The sequence below is a fragment of the Chionomys nivalis genome, chromosome X, assembly GCF_950005125.1.
Source record: "Chionomys nivalis chromosome X, mChiNiv1.1, whole genome shotgun sequence".
Taxonomy (NCBI): domain Eukaryota; kingdom Metazoa; phylum Chordata; class Mammalia; order Rodentia; family Cricetidae; genus Chionomys; species Chionomys nivalis.
Window position 1 is genome coordinate 76,134,202 of NC_080112.1, and position 19,151 is coordinate 76,153,352.

Consider the following 19,151-nt stretch of genomic DNA (forward strand, 5'->3'; position numbering starts at 1 on the left):
GATATTTAATATCATTTTTAAAGTAATTAAACATAAACATTTAAAAAGATGACAAAGGAGCCTAAATGATAGAAAAACCTGAGAATATAGCTGAAAGTTTGTTCCAAGGCAGGGATTTTGCTGTGCTGAAAGAAGCTACTGAGAAAAGTAATAGGATTCCACTGAAGAACCCAAGAGGGAAGCACAGTTGATCTGAAGAAGCAAGCTGAACTGTATGTCCCTGAGGGTGGCAAAATAAGTAACGTGTCTCTCAGGCACACTTAACCAGTTAGCTGTTCTTAGTGGATAGGGTAAATTGGAAGTTAGCCCCGTGGCTATGTAAATAAATGGCACATGAAAGTTATAAATTGAATTAACATTCATTGGGCTGAATTGGCTTTGCCTACACAATTAAAAACTTATGGTCTAATCATAAACAGAATAATATGAAACGCCCGTTGAGGCTTATCTAAATTATTCCAAACTGTTAGCTTAATTTTGCTAAATGTACTGAGATCAAGCTCAGTTTTTAATGGCTAAGGTTTGATATTGACTCTCTAAATTTAGCTTTATTCTAGAATGATGTTTATACATATAGTCTCAAGGCAAGTTTATACTAAGTGCTAAAGAGTATTAACAAGAAATTAATCAGTTTTATACAGACAACCCAATTAGCTTGGTTTAAAACTAAACATAAAACAAAGAAAAGCAGCCCACAAATAACAATTCCAGAGAACCTAGACAACAATGAGGACCCTAAGAGAGATATACATGGATCTAGTCTACATGGAAAGTAGAAAAGGACAAGATCTCCTGAAATTGGGACCATGGGGACATTGGGAGAGGGTTGAAGAGGAGGGGGAAGGCCAGAAGGGGAGCAGATAAAAATGTAGAGCTCAATAAAAATCAATTAAAAAAACCCTCCCCTGAATAATAAAGCAATAAACACAGTATAGCTATATGGCATAGTAATGAAAATGCTTTCTAAGTGCCTATGTATCTATCTATGCATTCTGACTAGTTTAATCAAATCTATTTAGGAAAGAGTATATCTTATCTATCTTACGTTCATAACAAGTAAAACCCAGGGTTTAGGCCAGGCAGGAAGTATAGGTGGGAAAACCAGACAGGAAGTAGAAATGATGTAATGAGAACAGGAGAATTCTGGGAAGGAGGAAGTTGATTCTTCCCACTCCTGCCCAAACCACCAAAGCAGCAGGATGTGATCTGCCCCACTGAAAAAGGTACTGAGCCACATGGCTAAAATAGATCAGAATAATGGGTTAATATAAGCTACAAGAGCTAATGAGTATCCTGACCTAATGGGCCAATAGGCTTTATAACTAATAGAGATCTTTATGTGATTTTCCTTGGGGCTAAACAGCTGTGGGAAACTGGGCAGGACAAAAACCACAGCAAGCCAGCCCTGTCATGTACAGAAATGTTGCATTATTGGTCCAAGAATAATACAGCAACTGAGTTAGCCCTAGCTACCTCTGTGCTATTCATATCTTGAATAAAAGAAAAGAAAGAAAGTTATGTGGATGTTTTCAAGTAGTGGGTAGGGTTAGATTTCTGAAAAACTTAAGTGAGATAGGTGATGTTTTTAAGGTTGCTAGCAAGTATATGTACCAGTCAAGAATGTGTTGATTAAGGGAAGGAGGATAGGAAGAAAAAGGAAGGACAGAGAGGAAAAAGAGAGAAGTAAAGTGAAGAGGAGGGGGCAACTGAGAGGGAGAGGAGAAAGAGAAGGGAAAGGAGGGAGGGAAGGAGGTAGGTAGGGATAGAATGCAAACTTCAACTTGCTTAGAAATTAGAAATGCAAAGTTATTCATCATACTTTCTCCTATCTCAGAATCTCTTGATAGCCTCTAGCAAGAGTGTAAGTCTCACTCAGTGATAACTTTTGAAAGAACTATAAATATGTTATCATAACATCAAATCGTACTCAAAGAGTAACCAAATAGTGTCATGCTTCAGGATAGCATGAGAATCCAAGACCAGACATGATCATAGACTGAGACATAAGGAACATAGCAATAAAATGATCCCTAATGGCATATTTTTATACCCATAGATCAAGGCATTCCTTAATCCTCAGGAGAGAAACTTATTCCAGTGAATGACAGTTAACAGTCTGGACAGTGACAGAGGGTAAGAGACTTTGGGACACTCAGCCTTAAACAGGATGTCTTTATCAAACCCCTCTTCTGAAGGTTTTAAGGATTTATGCAGAAGAGATTATAAGACTGTAAAGAGCCAGTGGTGGTGGATGGCTCCAAGGAAATAGCTTCTTCCAGACAGAACAGGACTAATACACATGAACTCAAAGAGACTGGGACAGCATGCACAGGACCTTCACAGTTTTAAATCAGAAAAAGGTCCAGCCCTGAGAAAGGGAGGTGAACACAAAATCCCATCCTTATCCAAGAAGCTATTTGGAATTGATGCCTGGTCATAAATGAGAAAGCAGTTTTCTCTAATGGAATGCCACTGGATATAAACCATACTCCAGAGCAGGCCCCATGTCTAGGAGTAGTTGGCTAGGACAAAACAGACTCTTTTTTAATGAGCTTCCTGTTTTCAATTGATATTTTTTTATCTACCCTTTCCAAAGAACATGAAGTTGAGTAGGAAGGATCTGAAAAGAGGTATGTGAGAAGAAAGAATATGATCTGAAAACATTGTCTGAAAATTTTTTTAAATAAAAAAGGGATGACAACTGTTTCTACATACTATAAGGTGAATGAGATCACTAAACAAGACAGTGAAAATGAAACAAATATTAGAATATTAAAAGGAATCTCAGAGCTACTCAGTAAAAGGGAAGCTTCTGGAAGAGGCTATAAAAAAGGATTCGATGTTCATGAAAGAGGAAAAAAGATTGGAGTTAGGAAGCTACAAGTGGGGATCAGAGTATTAGCAGGGTGGTAGAGATGGAGGGAAAGAGGAACACTAAATCACACTCTGTTCCAAAATGTCATAACAACATTTAAAACTTTATATAGTCATTTAAAAATTGACAATTAAAAATGTTTGGAATTATGCAGAGAGAGTCTAACTTGGAGATCTCCATCAGGTCCCTCACCTAGCAACATGGGGCATCCTGTGAAAAATGGTAAGGAACATTGGAGGAGTCAGAGGGGATGGAGGACACCAAGAAAACATTGCCCACCCAATCAACTAACCAAGGAGCATAGGGGCTCACGGAACCTGAAGCGGCAGGCACAGGGACTGCATGGATCTGCTCAGGCCCTCTGTGTATATGTCATGGCTGTTAGCTTGGTGTATTTGTGGCACTCCTAACAGTGGGAATGTATGTAGCTCTGATTCTTTTTGCCTGCTTTTGGGACTCTTTCCTCCTGTTGGATTGCCTTGTCCTGTCTCAATATGAAAGCTTTTGCCATGTCTTATTGTATCTTGTTTTGTAGTGTTTGGTTGTCTCGTGGAGGCCTGTTTTTGTTTTTTTTTTTTTTTTGGGGGGGGAGATAGAGGGGGTGTAGTTCTGGGGAGATGGGGAGGAGGGAGAAGCTAGGAGGAGTTGAGGAAGAGGAAACTGTGATCAGGATGTATTGTATGAGAGAAGAATCCATTTTCAAATAAAACTGTTTGGAATGATTTTTGCCTTCCTGATTAGAGATGGAAGAGCATCCAGAGAACATCTAATGGAACCCCAATTTCTTTATGACCCAGGAAGGCAAAAGCATTGCTGGAAGTAGCAGAGGAAATTAGTGGCCAAGCCTGACACTGGAATGTTCTGGTGATCCTCTAGAGCAGCACACGGTGAATGCTTCCAATGCCTCAAGGTGTTTCACTAAACATTGATGCATAAGACAAAGCTAGCACTTATCCTTTCAAGGGAATCAAATGAGCTCTCAATTCAATTCAAAGAACTATTTGTTGTAATATGAGCGGTGGGGCTGCGTCCCCGGCACCTGGCTGCCCGCATGGCTTTTGCCCCAAAATAATTACATGGAAACTGTGTTCTTTTAATCACTGCCTGGCCCATTAGTTCCAGCCTCTTATTGGCTAGATCTTACATATTGATCTCACCCATTTCTAATATTCTGTGTAGCACCATGAGCTGGCTTACCAGGAAAGAGCTTAACCTACGTCTGTCTGGAGTGGGAGAATCATGGCGACTCACTGACTCGGCTTCTTTCTCCCAGCATTCTGTTCTGTTTACTCCACCCACCTAAGAGTTGGCCTATCAAATGGGCCTAGTGGCACCCAGCGTGGTAATGAACTCCATGTAAAAGCTGAGAGGGCTTAAAAAGGACAGAGAGAGAATTTAAGACAGCTTTTTGCTGTTTGTGGGTTGCGTGCCGCAAAGAAATTGTCCTGACTCACCAACAGGAAAAAACTGGCTGTTTTAAAATGCCGGCTTTCTGGGATGTGCTGCCATCATGATCTCTGTCTGGCTCCTGCTGGAGACAGAGCTTTTGAATGGAGCATTTGGAGTAAAGTGCTATGGCTTGCTTGATGGCAATGTGGACTGCTGTGTGCCTGGAACTGTGTGTGGCTCAGGGGCACCAAATGGCTCTTAGGCAGGAGCGGCTCAGCTCTGCCATGCTGAACTATGCTGGTCTCAGGCAGGAACTACCATAATTATTATAATAACAGCGCAGTTAAGGTTTCGACTGGGCAGGACACAGGCGGTACCGTATTATCTGTACATGGTGCAACTTAAGTTTTTAAGAAGTGCTTAATATTTTAAGAAATGCTCCTGGGTAGTAAAAAAATTACAGATTCACAATAGAACTGATTCAGACACTGTTGGATGAATGTACGTAGGCTTGAGAGAGAGAAAAATATATATATAAAGAATAAAGTAACCTTAGTCATCAGGGAGATGCAAATCAAAACAACTCTGTAATTCCATCTTACACCTATTAGAAAGGCCAAGATCAAAAACACAAGTAACAGCTCATGCTGGAGAGGATGTAGAGCAAGGGAGCACCTTCCCATTATTATTAAGGTTGGGCAAGACTACCCAGTATTTGTCTTGATGCATCACACCAGAAGTGTACCTAATTAACATTTATAAAACTTAGGTCAATGATCTACCAATGTAGGCAAAATGTTTTTAACAAATGGTCAGTCTGGATGAAGGGCCTATGATTATAAGGGCCAGGAGGGCCAGGATATGGCTCAGTGGTAGGAGGCTTGCTTAATGTCTTTGAGGCCTTGGTTAAATCTCAACATCTCCCCCAAATAATGAATAAACAAGACAAATGTATGTATGTATGAATTCCTATCATATTTATGTTCAATTTTGTAGTGCATCTGAAATTGTTCTAAAAATTCTATTTTAGAAACTGAAATAATATTCTCTTACAAACTAAACAAATTTACTGCCTTTTGTTCTCAAGTGTTAGGAAGCTGAGAAGCTGATTAAAAATAGAGACAGGCAAAGGGCATAGACTATCCAAAGCAACTCGGAAAGAATAATGTTTAAGGATTGACTCGACCTGACTCTGCAGTCCTGTCCTAGTGATCATATATATGTACACATTAACAACACAAACAGAAAGTGCAAAATAATGCCTTTTGATAAATATAATCTTGATAACATGAAAGCTTAATAAGTTAAAAAGTTATAGCCTTTCAAATGAAGGTGTTAGAATAATGGGGTTTGATTTGTGTCTTATATGGTCTACAAAAATTAATTCAGTAGAAAACGATGGGGAGGAATAGAGTAAGAGGAAACTGTAATCACGATATATTATGCGAGAAAAAAACTATTTTCAATAAAAGAGAAAGAGAAATGAAAAAGGCCACTCAAAGTATGGTAGCTAATTTAAATCTTCACAAGCTTGTACCTTAATAATTCACTATAAATTATTGAATTTATATTGTGTTTTATGAATAAGTAAAACACATTTTGCTAATTTGTCATAAAAAAAGAATAAAGTTAATGTCTTAAAAAAGGGTAAAGTCTTTAAAGAGACAGAGTACAGATAGTTATAGATTAAAAGAAATAAAGAAAAATAAGCCACATAAAAATGGAAAATTCACAGAGAGTCTGGATTCTTTGTATTATTGTGTTTTCTTTAAAATTTTTGACTGTAAAGGAGCTAAGTGCAGAGAGACATTTCATTATATGGGCTGCCAAGCTAAACCAGAATGGATATAAGGGTATTATGATTTCAGAATATGGGTCTAAGGATATGATGCTTTGGAGAGGGTCTTCTTTTGTTTTCACAGAGGATGCGACCCTGTGGATTTCTTCTATCCCAATATGGTATGATAGACCACGCCCTCCTGAAAGGTTACTGTGAACATCCTCAAAAAATTACTTCACTCAACTGCCAACTGAAATGACCCTGGCACACAGGTTATCCCATAAAAGACCTGAATAACAGCGCCCCCATACAGCAGGAAGCAGTTTGGAGAGAAAAAACTGTGCCCATATTCCCAAATATTGTTTATAAATGTTCTTTTACATTTAAAGGGGGATATGATATAGATATGAATAATTTGCATTGGTGTGGATTTAAAGGTCAATTTTGTTATATGTTTACGCATTTTTTTAATCTTGATTAAGGTATTGTGATTGTATAGTTCATTTAAAAATGTAATGTATATAGGTTGTTAATGGGTAATCATCGATAATTGTCAAGCTTTTAGTCATGTTAGTTAGATTTTCTAGATGTGCATAGATATATTTCAGCTAGATAGGTATTCTTCATATCTTTCAAAGACTGCAGAATATGGCATTTAATGTTTTAATAACTTAGGGCTTTTTATGATAATGAGACACGTCTGCTCCTGGCAGCACCAATCTACTTCTAGGAAGATGGGCACCAAAGAGGCTCCTTAAGGAGTTTGATAGCCATTTGGGCAAGAAACTGCTCTTGCATGGACTGATGCATAAACTGGACACAAAGAACCCGCAGAGAGAGGACTGCTGAACTTGCCTAAAGGTGAGATGGTTTTTCGGGGTTCCTGACTCATAAGAGTCTGCGAGACATTCTGCAGGACACAGCAAAAAGTGACTGAACTGTCTTTGGAATTTTCCTGCTTCATGAAAATGTCTGTTGGATACTATGGGCCTTTAGGCTGAAGATGGATGCCTCAATGGTACAAAAGAACTTTGAGTGACTGTCCAGGCAGCGAGATGTCTCTGTCATTTCTAGAGTTTGAAGTTTCTTATTTCTTGTTTACTTAGGTAATATTATATCCTTCTGGAGTCTTTGATGGAGTTGAAGAATGGTTAGTTATAGTTATAGTTTTCCTTAGTTATGATAAAAGATAAAATAGATATAAATATTGTAACTTTAATTCTTGCTTGATAACTGTTTTGCTATATGTAATCTTACTATGTTAAAGTGAAAGCCTTTCTTTTTTGTTTAAACAGAAAAAGGGGAAATGATGGATGTGGTTCTTGTATTAATCTGTTGCTTTCATTGGTTAATTAATAATGAAACTGCCTAGGCCCATTTGATAGGCCAACCCTTAGGTGGGTGGAGTAAACAGAATAGAATGCTGGGAGAAAGAAGCCGAGTCAGTGAGTCGCCATGATTCTCCCACTCCAGACAGACGTAGGTTAAGCTCTTTCCTGGTAAGCCAGCTCATGGTGCTACACAGAATATTAGAAATGGGTGAGATCAATATGTAAGATCTAGCCAATAAGAGGCTGGAACTAATGGGCCAGGTAGTTTCTTTATTAATTAACCAATGAAAGCAACAGATTAATACAAGACCCACCTCCATCAACTATTCAATAGTACAAAAATATTCCCTTTTAGCCTTATAGTCACTTTCCCTTTTAATTATATGGACATCTTATAAACATGGCCTTCTGACTAGCTCCATTTGTCTTTTGCTTTCCTTTTCTTTGCTCAGACCACATTGCCACATGTAAAGTATTCTTTTTCCTCTTCCATATCAGATGTAATTCAAACCATCTTTAAGCCAATCTCTTACATCCTCCAAAAATACTTCTCTATCTTTGTGGTAATATGATAGTTATATTGAAAGATATTTTATTAGCCATTTAGTACATCTACTTTCTCTGTTAGGTCTTTGAAAAACAATAACACACCTTCACCATTAAGGCTTTTCTACTTTCTAGAGAAAGATACAGATGTATTATCAAGTTAATGTACAATGTCATTAAAGTTGCTGCAATGGAAATATACAGATACACAGATAAACAGGATAGTATAGTTCATAACTATAATCATAAAACTTGAAAAAGTGGGAAGATTGTGAGTTCAACTCCAGTATGGGCTATATAGTGTCTTTCAGCCAACTTGGCCTACATACGAAGTCCCTGCCTTAGAAAACCAAATTCCAAAAATTGAAAGTGAAACATAATAAAATAATTTATGAGCAGTGACTATATTAGAAAAGTTTTTGTAAAAGTGAATTGGAAGGAAAGTAACAAAGAGAAAGAAGAATGAGTGAAGCACAGTGGTGTGACAGAGCGTGTCACATTTAGTGGATATGGAAATTTGATTGAACTGAATTGTAATGGAAATATACTGAAAAATATCTGAAATTGCACGTTATTTGTATGCATGTGCATATGTTTGGTAGTGTGGGTATGCTTGAATGGAGTAAGAAAATCAAAAGTGAGAAATCAATTTGGGGAATAATACAGGAACAAGGTCATAGAAAGTTGATAAAGATCCTGAACACCATTCTAGAAGAGTTAAGTTCATCTTATGAGTAATTAGATGCTTACAACAGGATACACACTGAAAAAGGAATGCCGACAAAAGAAAAGGAAAATGTCTAAGTGTTGCAGCTGCATTATGGTTTACTATAGCTGGAACTGAGGCAGTAGGTTCGACTATATTGCAAGTTCCTTAGAAACAAAGGTTACATCTTCACATTTCCTCTTTCAACTACTTAATTTCTCATTTTACTTCCTCAGTTTGTCTCTTGAGTGGTGGCAGAATCTTTTGTATTTGCAACAGAAACACATGCATAACTGGTAAGATTCTATGTCATACGTTTAAAAGAAACTTACGTTATTAACTCATCTACGGGCAATACACCCTTAGTTATTTCAAGAATTGTCATTAGTTTGAGTTGGAGGTGTCTTTGAGATCATGTTCCAGTGGAACATGTGTCAAAACTGAAGCCTGGAGTTGGTAATAGTGTGGTGATGACTTGCTCAAGAACACACAGTTAGCCCAACATAGTGGCACACACCTTTCACCCCAGTACTCAGGAAGCAGAGAAAAGCTATGTAGATAGTTCCAGGCCATCCAGGGGTGCTGAATGATACCCTGTCTCAACAATCGACCAATCAGTCAATCAAGCAAGCAAGAAAGTGAGCAAGCAGGCCGGCAGGCAGACAGGCAGGCAAGCAACTACTGAGAAAGCCAGCATTGGAAGGTAGCCTTTATCATACCCTGGTTTGGCATACAATGACAACCAGAGCAATTCTGCTTCCACAAGGCTGCATCCATCCTTATGTGTTGCTCTTAATCTCATCAGCGATATTTTGCAGATAGCCTATTGAGGTCATCATTGTGATCAAGATGTGCAAAATGCTAGCATTTGTTTCTCTGTTCTCTTTGTTTTGATTTGGAGACAGGGTCTCACTATGTATTTCAGGCTGGACTTGAACTCATAATCCTGCCTTAGCATACTGAGTACTGAAATTACAGGTATGCACCAACGTCCTGGCTCAGTTTTCTGTTATTTGCTTTTCTTCTGTAGTATTTATCAACTTTCATGTGGATGACAGAAATCTCTTACCGAGAATCTACTTGCTTAAACTTTACTCTCTCATTTTCTGCTTTCTATTCAACTGCTATGCATGAATCATTTGACTTTTTAAATTTTTCAACTATGTTCCCTCTCAAGTTACCTCCTCAAGAGACTTTTTTGTTGTATTTTTCTTTATTATATAAGTAGCTTTATAATTATGGGTGCATAAAATCTAGTAGTCATATTTGATGCCACCCCACCCTTATCTTTCATCAAGTTCTGTTGGGTCTGATTTTGAAATAGATCTTTGACTCTATTTTATCACCTTAGTTCAGGATCCTTATCTCCTCATTTGTTGTCTACTTGAAGGCACTTGAATACAATATCTTTTTTTGTACGTCCCAGATGAGCCTGGGAGAATGAGACATCATTGCTTATACTTCAAGGTCCTTGAATCCTCTGTGAATGTACCCATGTCCATGTTCTACTACTTCATCTATCATTGTGCGGTAATTTGTGTGTGTGTGTACTCTTGTTTGCATGACTACTTGGGCACATATGAACCCAGAAATAAGAGTGAATGTACTTTGTTAAGTTTTGCTCCTTTTTCCTAACTGGTCAATTTCAGAAAAGTAACAAAAGTTTTGAGTGCTTTTTTATTAGTGCACTTAACTTCTAAAGATGGATGTCTAGGGAGCAAAGCAAGAATCTCATTTTTGGGGGGTGGAATGTGGGTGCCGTTGTGCAGAAATATAAATAATTGTGTAAAGTAGAAATGAAATTTGGATGCCTCTAAAGGGGTAGAGGCTATTAAAAATACTTGAAAAATATTTAAAAAGTGAAGAGCACTATGAGTTCAAAACTGATTAGGTCTGAAGTTGATAACAATCTAAGATATAATGATGTCTATGATTATGAGCCTGGGTGAGGCTGATGATGTGTGTTTTGAAATTGAAAACAGAGATCAAAAGATTAAATCAGTAGCTGGATGCAGTTTTATAATTGTTTTGGGTTCAATGCTTCCTCAAGACTTCCCTTACCTTTCTAGTAAATGATGGTCTGTGTGTGTGCTGTTGGAGGTCTGCCAGCAGGGGTGGGGTGGCTAGGCTAGGGCCAAAATAGAAGGGGAAGTGGAGTAGGCTGAGACTTGGGGCTCAGTCTCCTCCAAGAGATACTTCCTCCATTTTTTGCTGGGCAGTGGCAAGATCTAGGTAATACATTTGTGAAGATGCAGCTCAGCATAGCCCCAGTTTGTTTGAATAAGTCCCAAGTGCCTTCTTCTTCTCTATGTAACTTAGTACTGTGACATGAAAAATACTGTAGTGTTGCTTCACTTGTAAGTCTTAAGTCAGACCGAATAGGAATTCTGCTGTATTAATCTTTTGATAGAGCAGCCACTCACTAATATTAGATGGATATGCAAACTAATAGGAAAAGCAGCAAATATGAGTGTTTTATAAACTGAAAACACTATAGAAATACAAAAGTCTTGTTTATTTCTACTCATATGAGAATCAATTCAGGTTTTACTTTCTGATACTGATTTTGGCTGCCTAATCCTTCACTTCTCTCATTTGGTACGTACATTATGCCTATTATCTGTACCTATAATATAGCCATCAATATTTTAATATCATGCACTTCAACATGTAGGAATCTTGTGTTCCTAGTGAAATCCTCTTGGGCAGCAGAAAAAAAAAAAAGCCAGTTGTCTTCCTGAGCTCAATAACCTCAAGGCCCCATCCCAGTGTTTGATTTCATAAAACTATGGAATAAAAATGCTTCTTGAGGGGTAGGCTATTGATTGTTTGGAGCAAGGTAACCCATCTTTCATAAGGACTTACCTATATAAAGTAAGCTGTAGCTATGTTTTTTTCCCACGGTGATAATAAAAGATCTTGGGTCCGAGAGAGAATAATGTACCTAGCCTATCATTTCAATAAGTAAGTTTTTTTTCCCTCTTGGTATTTCCAAGAATATGATTAACAGCATTTCCACTGGTATCAAAAGCTCCAGTTGTGCTGAGACGGCACTGGTGACAGCTCTCAGATGTTGCTTTAACAAGAGCTTATTTTAAGACAGGCAGCTCTACTGTTGGATAGTTGAAATGTAAACACAGGACACTATGAAGCTTCAAAGAACCTTAGTTGGTGGCATTCAGAGCTGAAGATACTGTGTATCTCCCTGCACACAGTAGTCAGGTCAAAGTTGTAGGCAAGAACTAACCAGAAGGGAAATGCAAGGAATGGAAAGGTTACCGAGATCTTGATGAGTGCATAAGTGTTGGTATGTGGTGGTGGGTATGTCTACCCCTTAATTGAATGATAGAAATATGGTACAGAAAATCTACATCTTTTTGAACATTTTGTAAGGACAAGCTAGATGGACCAGGGTCTTCCAGACTTAAATAACTCTGTGCCAATTAACCTCAGTTTGGAATCTTCTGAAACACTGTTGCTCACAGTTAGTTCTCAGTCATGCTCTTAGCCTCTTAGTATTTGGACCTCTGACTCTTGGAGGCAAACTATCTGTTATCAAGAAAATAGTTTATGTTAAATAAAAATTCAAGTTAAGATCAAGCATTAAGGTTAATCATCTTGGGATGAAAAGCAGCATGACACCCAGAGACTACCTAAGAACTTTGGAACAAGTACATAAGATATGCCAGAGCTATTTGAGCATTGTTATTGTTAGCTCAGCTTCATTTAGCCTGTTTTAGTTCATGACAGCACAAGTATAATCCTATGCAAAAGCAAAGGCTACAGATCTGACAGATGAGAATACTTATTCAATCTTGGGCTTTAAAACTGAAAATTTTGATGCCAAATTATATTCTTCACTCATTTTTATTGTTTTTTATTGAGATATACATTTTCTCTGCTCCCCTTCCTTCTTCACTCATGTTTATAGATATGGAATTGATGAAAAATAAAAAAGCAAAAACCAACCAAGCAAACAAACCAAAAACTTTGAACAAACAAAAATCCCTGATTGGCTCCAAGACTCCTTAAGTCTGTATCTCAACTCTTTTTTGTTTTTTGCCAATTTGGTTAAAGTGGAACTTCAAATGTTTGGAATGTATTCATTCCACAAGCATTAGAATAAAAATAACATTTTGTTCATCAAAAGGGAAACCAACCATGATGTAATAACACGAGGTAGAACAGCACGAATAAGCAGAGTACAAGATTAAGTTGCAGTGCAAGCTATGTTTAAACAAGAGCCCTCTACTAATCTATGAAGAATTCTGAAAAGCAGAGGTAATTGTAATTTGAGGATGTTTTAGGATCACAATTGTAATATGGATTAATGTACTTATGATGTCCATATTTATCTAACTGGATTAAATGGCTTCCTCTATTGTTTTTTTTTCTGGGCATGCCACTACTTGCAATGAATCTGCCAGACTTTATAGAAGTTGTATTTCCTCAGTAAATACCAACAGATTGGCCCTCCACTTTGTGAATCAATCTCTTCTATAGAGGTGAATAGCATATTTGTCAGGTGTTTGCTCATGCTAGGAAAGTTTTTCTCAGCAGTCGTTGAATCATATTATATATGTGTTCACATGGCCAAAAACCCAGATGACATTGAGTTAAGGGTAAAAGTAGTTGTAAGGTGTCTCTATTTTGCTATTCAATATATGATACATATTTGTGTATATTATATACATAAATATATAATGTATGTATTTATTTGTATGAAAACAGTTTGCATTATGACTATCTGCTATACAAATGGTTTTAGGACACAGTAGCAGAGTACTTGTATTACATTCTAAAATGTAATGGAAAAATGTTATTTTGATACTTAGATTTTGATTGTAAGAATCAGCAGGTTTAATGAAGGTAGGCTAATAAAAGTAGTATGGAGCAAGTAAATACTTCCTAAATGCTATTTTATTCTCAGAATTCACCTTAAAGCATACAGCTACTGGCATGCACTTCTAATGGCAAACCTGGGGCTAGATCATAGCAGCACGCCTTTGCCTTACAGGTGAATAGAGAGTGGGAAGCAACGAGCCCTGTGCTCTCCCATGTGCATTCGGTTGTGTGATATGTTTCTGTTTCTGAATTGAATGCACTTTAAGCAAAACCCTTTGGATGATGACTTGAATTGTGAAGTTGCTTTCACTTATGTCATTGTAATGTATTTGAAAAAACACCCCTATCATTATCTTATGGCATTTGATATGCAAAGAAACCAAAAAATACTGATAATTGGTAACTTGTTAGAAAGAACAAAGCTGGTTGAATGCCAAATCCAAAGCTAGGATGAACTCCTAGTTCTCTGGTCTAGATTCCTTCCTATTGAGATATCCATAGGACAATTTGGAGTATCTACTGGAAGGTTACAAAAAACACTTAACGAATTCCAGCTGAAAGAGACCTTGAGGCAGACCTTTCCAGTGTTTGAATATGTTAGAGTATTTAATGGTCATATTTGTGTTCATAATGTGTATGAGACAAACTGCTAGTTATTTCTGGTTGGGGAAGTTAAAAAATAAATAACCTATTTGAGAGAGAGAGAGAGAGAGAGAGAGAGAGAGAGAGAGAGAGAGAGAGAAATGGTATATTTGAGGATTAGAGGGAGGAAATGGAAAATGATGTAATTGTATTTTAATTTCTAAAAAACTAAATTAATAACCTGGTACCTCTGAACTTACTGGTTTAATTATCTCACATTGTTACATTCTTTATGTTTTATAGTCACAGCAGCACTGTAATTTCCCCTAAACATAGGGGCTATGTCTTACCTACTTTGGAGGTAAGACTTTGTTTGCATTGAGCTTGAACAATACTTGCTTTATTGGCTTATAATAAATTTGAGGTAGGAAAGGAGAAATAGTAAAATAGACGAAAGTAAGTAGTTCCGTGGTAGCTAAGCACACTCAGAAGCCTGGGTTCAATTCCTCCTGTTGCCCCCACTCAAAAGATAAAAGTTGCAGTCCACAGGGAGCTATGCTAATTGAGAATTTATTATAGTTACCATTCATGGCATCAAAGTCCCAAAGTTGTGCATGTCCCTTGAGTATCAGTGTATTCCCGTTAGATTTCCTCATTATCAGTCCTTGATACCCCAAAGGAAAATTTAAGTTCATGAGCCATGGAAGAATCTTTCTTTTTTCTCAGATAAAGAGTTTGTAAGTGCATCAGAAGTTTGATTAAAGATAAGAGAAAGCAGGTAATGGGAAGTGAAAATGGATGGCAGTAAATTAGGAAGACATTGATATGGCAGATTCAACCTTGGCCTGATCTGTGAACTTTTCTGTTTTGATTGATAGGATCATGGTCTAGATTATTTTTTGTAGGACCTGAATGGCTAGCATAATTAGGATTTGCAGAGAATGGGAAACAGCATCTTAAAAAGAGAGAGATAGATGTAAATATAGTATATATGATTGCGCTTATTTACTATGTAGGCACAGGTAGCTTTTAGTCACAATTGGCATATTAATTGTAAAATATTGAGAGGAAATAGTATTTTGGTGACTTAAACTTGATGCCACAGTTATGATAAACTTACAATTGTTATGACAAATAATGTTGCTATAAACATAATTGAGCACATGTCCTTGTGGAACAATTGAACATCCTTTGGATATCTACCCAAAAATAGTATTTCTGGACCTTGAGGAAGGTTGTTTCCTAATTTTCTGAGAAATCACCACAGTGACATCCAAAGGGGCTGTACCAGCTTGCACCCCCACCAGCAATGCAGAAATGTTCCTTTTACCCCACAACCTCTCCATCATAAGTTGTCATCAGTATTTTTGAATTTGGCCATTCTTACAGGTGTAAGATGGAATCTCATAGCCAGATACTGGAAACAACCTAAATGCATCTCGACCAAAGAAGGGATAAAAAATATGTGGTACATTTACACAATGGAGTACTACACAACAGACAACCATAATGACATCTTGAAATTTGCAGGCAAATGGATGGAGCTAGAAAACATCACATTGAGTAAGGTAACCGAGACCCCGAAAGATCATTATCATATGCACTCACTCATAAGTGGTTTGTTTTTAAACATAAAGCAAAGAAAACCAGCCTACAAATCACAATGAGAACCTAAGCAACAATGAGGACCCCAAGAGACACATACATGGGTCTAATCTACATGGGAAGTAGAAAAAGACAAGATCTCCTGAGTAAATTGGGAGCATGGGGATTATGGGAGAGAGTAGAAAGGGAAGGGAGAGACAGGGAGGAGAGCAGAGAGAAATGTAGAGCTCAATAAAATCAATAAAAAAGTTACAATTGTTTAGACACAAATTTCAGCTAAAATATACTTTGGTCATGGTACTTTATAAAATATTATAAAGTGTTTTCTATCATTCTTAAAAATACTCTACAAACAAATCCAAGTTAGCTGCCCTCTAAATATACTTGGCATGTCAGCTTTGATTTCAAAACAATTGTAGAGACAGGGAATTAGATGCACTGGATTTAAAGAGGCAGTCCTTGCCAGTCTATCTGGATACCATTGAAAATAGTCAGTAATTCTGACTGCTCAGAAGAAAAAATGCTTTTACGCCAAACATTTGATTAAGTCATATGATTTCTTAGCTCTGTGTTAACTGAGTGTGTTTTATTCTGTTATAAAGTAGATCATAGGAATTTTTTCTATTAATCTGCAGCTGAGATGCCTTTCTTTTTGTAGTCTTTAGTCAACTTGCCAATTTATAGCAGTGAAGTGTGCATTAAGGAAATCTCTTAACTTGTTTGAGTCTCTTTTCATTTGTCAAAACAAGGGAGCATGAAAACCAGAGTGAGAATGAGGGCAAGGAGGGAGAGGGAGAAACATTCCCCCTCAATTATAGGATGCTGAGACGTTTAAACGTGGAAAACTTCCTTGTGAAAATTCTATGTCAGCCTTTACTGTTGGGCTTACCTGCAGCAGTCACTGTGGCACTCTCTTTCCACCTTAAAGGCAGCGACCACTGCCTAGAAAAGTTCCTCTGCAGCCTTACAGAAGAGCTTAAAGTCTATTTTGCACTTCTGGCTAAATTGTAAAGGCGCTGGAGGCATGGGGGGTGTCGCCTCGACAGTTTGCTGTACTGCGCCTGGCAGATGATCAGATCTCTGGCCAAGAACCAAAGCAGAAAGAATTCAGATTATCAGTCTAATTTAAAGCAGATAAGGCAGAGCAGTTACTCCAAACTCTGAGGTTTTTGGTAAAATCTGCCATTAGCTGAACACAGTTTAAGGTCCTTTCAAGTTTTCTTCCTAAGATGCAAATCTTCAGAAAGCTTTACCTGTAAGTCCCCTGGAGAGCTAGCCCTGGGTAGTGAGCTGCAGAACAAATCTGGATCCTCTGGATGGTCCACTCCATTCACAGCGTGCTTGCTCTTTAGGAAAAGCTTCTTTTCAAGAGGAGAGACAGACGTCAGGACGTGGCACGTTTGCTAGCCAGTATATACCGATTCTTCTTCCTCTTTCTGATTAGTCCTCAAGCTGCTTAAACCACGCCAGAGTTTAACTTCCCTGGTGCAAAGTGGGGGAAGGGAAGAAACAGAGAGGGAGAAAGAATAGAAACTGGAGACTTGCAGGTTATATGCATAAATGAGTGTTTATCTCTAGCTACTGCAAAAGAATCCTCAGGAAGTCATGCAGCTGCTCTGAGGTGGGGAGTAAGGAGGAGTGTGTGCTGCTGAGCCGAGTTCTGGCTGATTTTTATGTCTGGAGGGTGGTTAGGCTATCTGTAGGCGGGGAAAGATAAGCCTAGTAGTATACGCTAGTATAACTGGCATTATGTGAAACTCGATCTTAAGATAAGATATATTTCCCTTCTCTCTTTCTTTCTCTCTCACCCTTCCTCCTCCCCTCCTCCCTCCCTCCCTCTCTGTGTGTGCTTCCCTTCTTCATGACGTTTGCGATTCTATAAAAAAATTTAAAAGCTCATTAATTTTTGTTGCCTTATGTCCTAGGAGAAAATGGATATGCCAATCTAGTGTGTGCTCATAAGAGCCTGAGACCAGATTTTGATATTGGAAACAAATTGATAAGACTATAAAATAAACTGGGTAAATAAAATACATTGAATTTTCCTATGAAAATTCTGTTGGGATATAATACATACATATATATATAACATACCCTTATTATTAATAACTAGTATACATATACACTTTGTAAGCATACCCTCATTATTAATAACTAGTTTGAAGGATTTGTAAATTGTCAGATAATGGTTCAACAATGGCATTCTGGCCTTTAATGGGCCTCAAGAAAAAAATCACTCCAATTTTGTCTCTTTAGGTAGCAAAGTGATTTTATAGCGATTCTTATAGTATTCATAGTCTTTATAATCACTTTATCATCACTCTTCATTCTCTTCCCTAGAATCTTTGCATGTAGTGGCAATGATGATGATTGGGAGAAAAGGTCATTCAAGTACACTTAAAAGAGACGATAATATTTGGATTCAAGACCAGACTCTAATACTATTTTGGGGAAGTTTACTAACTGGTATTTCCATTAGTATTTCTTCAGTATAGTTGGGCTCCCCAGAGATCTATAATGAAGTTTGTAAGAGACACAAAATATGAACTTTTACTTTTCCTCTAGTGTGAGTCATTTACGGACATGTCGACTTATGGTAGAGGGGATTTATATTTAGATAGTAAAGTAAAGAGCTATAAGATAGCCCCATTGGAAGGTGCTCCCCTACATGTTCACTTCTTTAGTTGTGTCTCTGTTTCTGAGTGATGAGAAGAACAGCGTTACATTCAGCTCCATGGGGTCTTATATAGCTGCTTGACTCCTACCATGTTCTCTATAATTGACTATGTTCCACTTCTCCTTTCTTCCTCTCAAAAATCCTTCATTTTCTTCTCCATTCAATTTCATCACATCTATCTCCCCATGCTGTCTGAAAATAGTGAATTGGGCAAATTGACCCTTCTCTGCTGTTATCTCCCTATCTTTTCTCATTTTTGTAATGGAAAAATTAAAAATTCTGCAGGATCCCTGTGGCAGTAGGCAGCAGAAACGCTGCAGGTCCCCAACCAGTGGTAGTGGGCCATGTGGCGGCAGGCAGCAGGCCCTGAGAGCAGTCAGTCTCAGGCAGGGTCAGCTGCAGATCCCCGAGTGTAGCCACACCTTCTCCCTCCCCCATTAGCTGAGGCAGGCAGATCTTCCTTCCCACTTGCAGTCTTAGCCTCTCTTTTCTGTTTCTCTCTTGGAGAGGCAGTTTCTGTCTCTCCCTTCTCTCCCATCTCTCTCTCTCTCTCTCTCTCCCCCCCCCTCCGCTCTTCTCCCCTTCTCCCCTCCCTTCCGTAATGACTAAATAAATATTCAACCTCACTCTGCATGGCATGCCTATCCATGTCTCTGTCTCTTGCCCACCACCGCTGCCATGTGTCTCCCTGTCCTGGACCAGCCACTGCTCCAGAACTGGCAGCTGTCTTTGCCTGGGACTGGCTGCTCTCAGGGTTCACTGCCTGCTGCCACATAACCCGCTACTACCGCTTGGGGACTTGCAGCATTTCTGCT

General features: G+C 38.1%; 1 protein-coding gene across 1 annotated transcript in view; it reads right to left on the minus strand.

Moving 5' to 3' along the window:
* Cysltr1 (cysteinyl leukotriene receptor 1) overlaps positions 1 to 17,315 on the minus strand; it is a 28,242-nt gene extending 10,927 nt beyond the window's left edge. Inside the window, exon 1 of the mRNA XM_057759826.1 lies at positions 16,913 to 17,315. The gene's annotated coding sequence lies outside the window, so the exon portion shown is untranslated. The remainder of the gene's footprint in view (positions 1 to 16,912) is intronic.
* Positions 17,316 to 19,151: the final 1,836 nt, after the last annotated feature.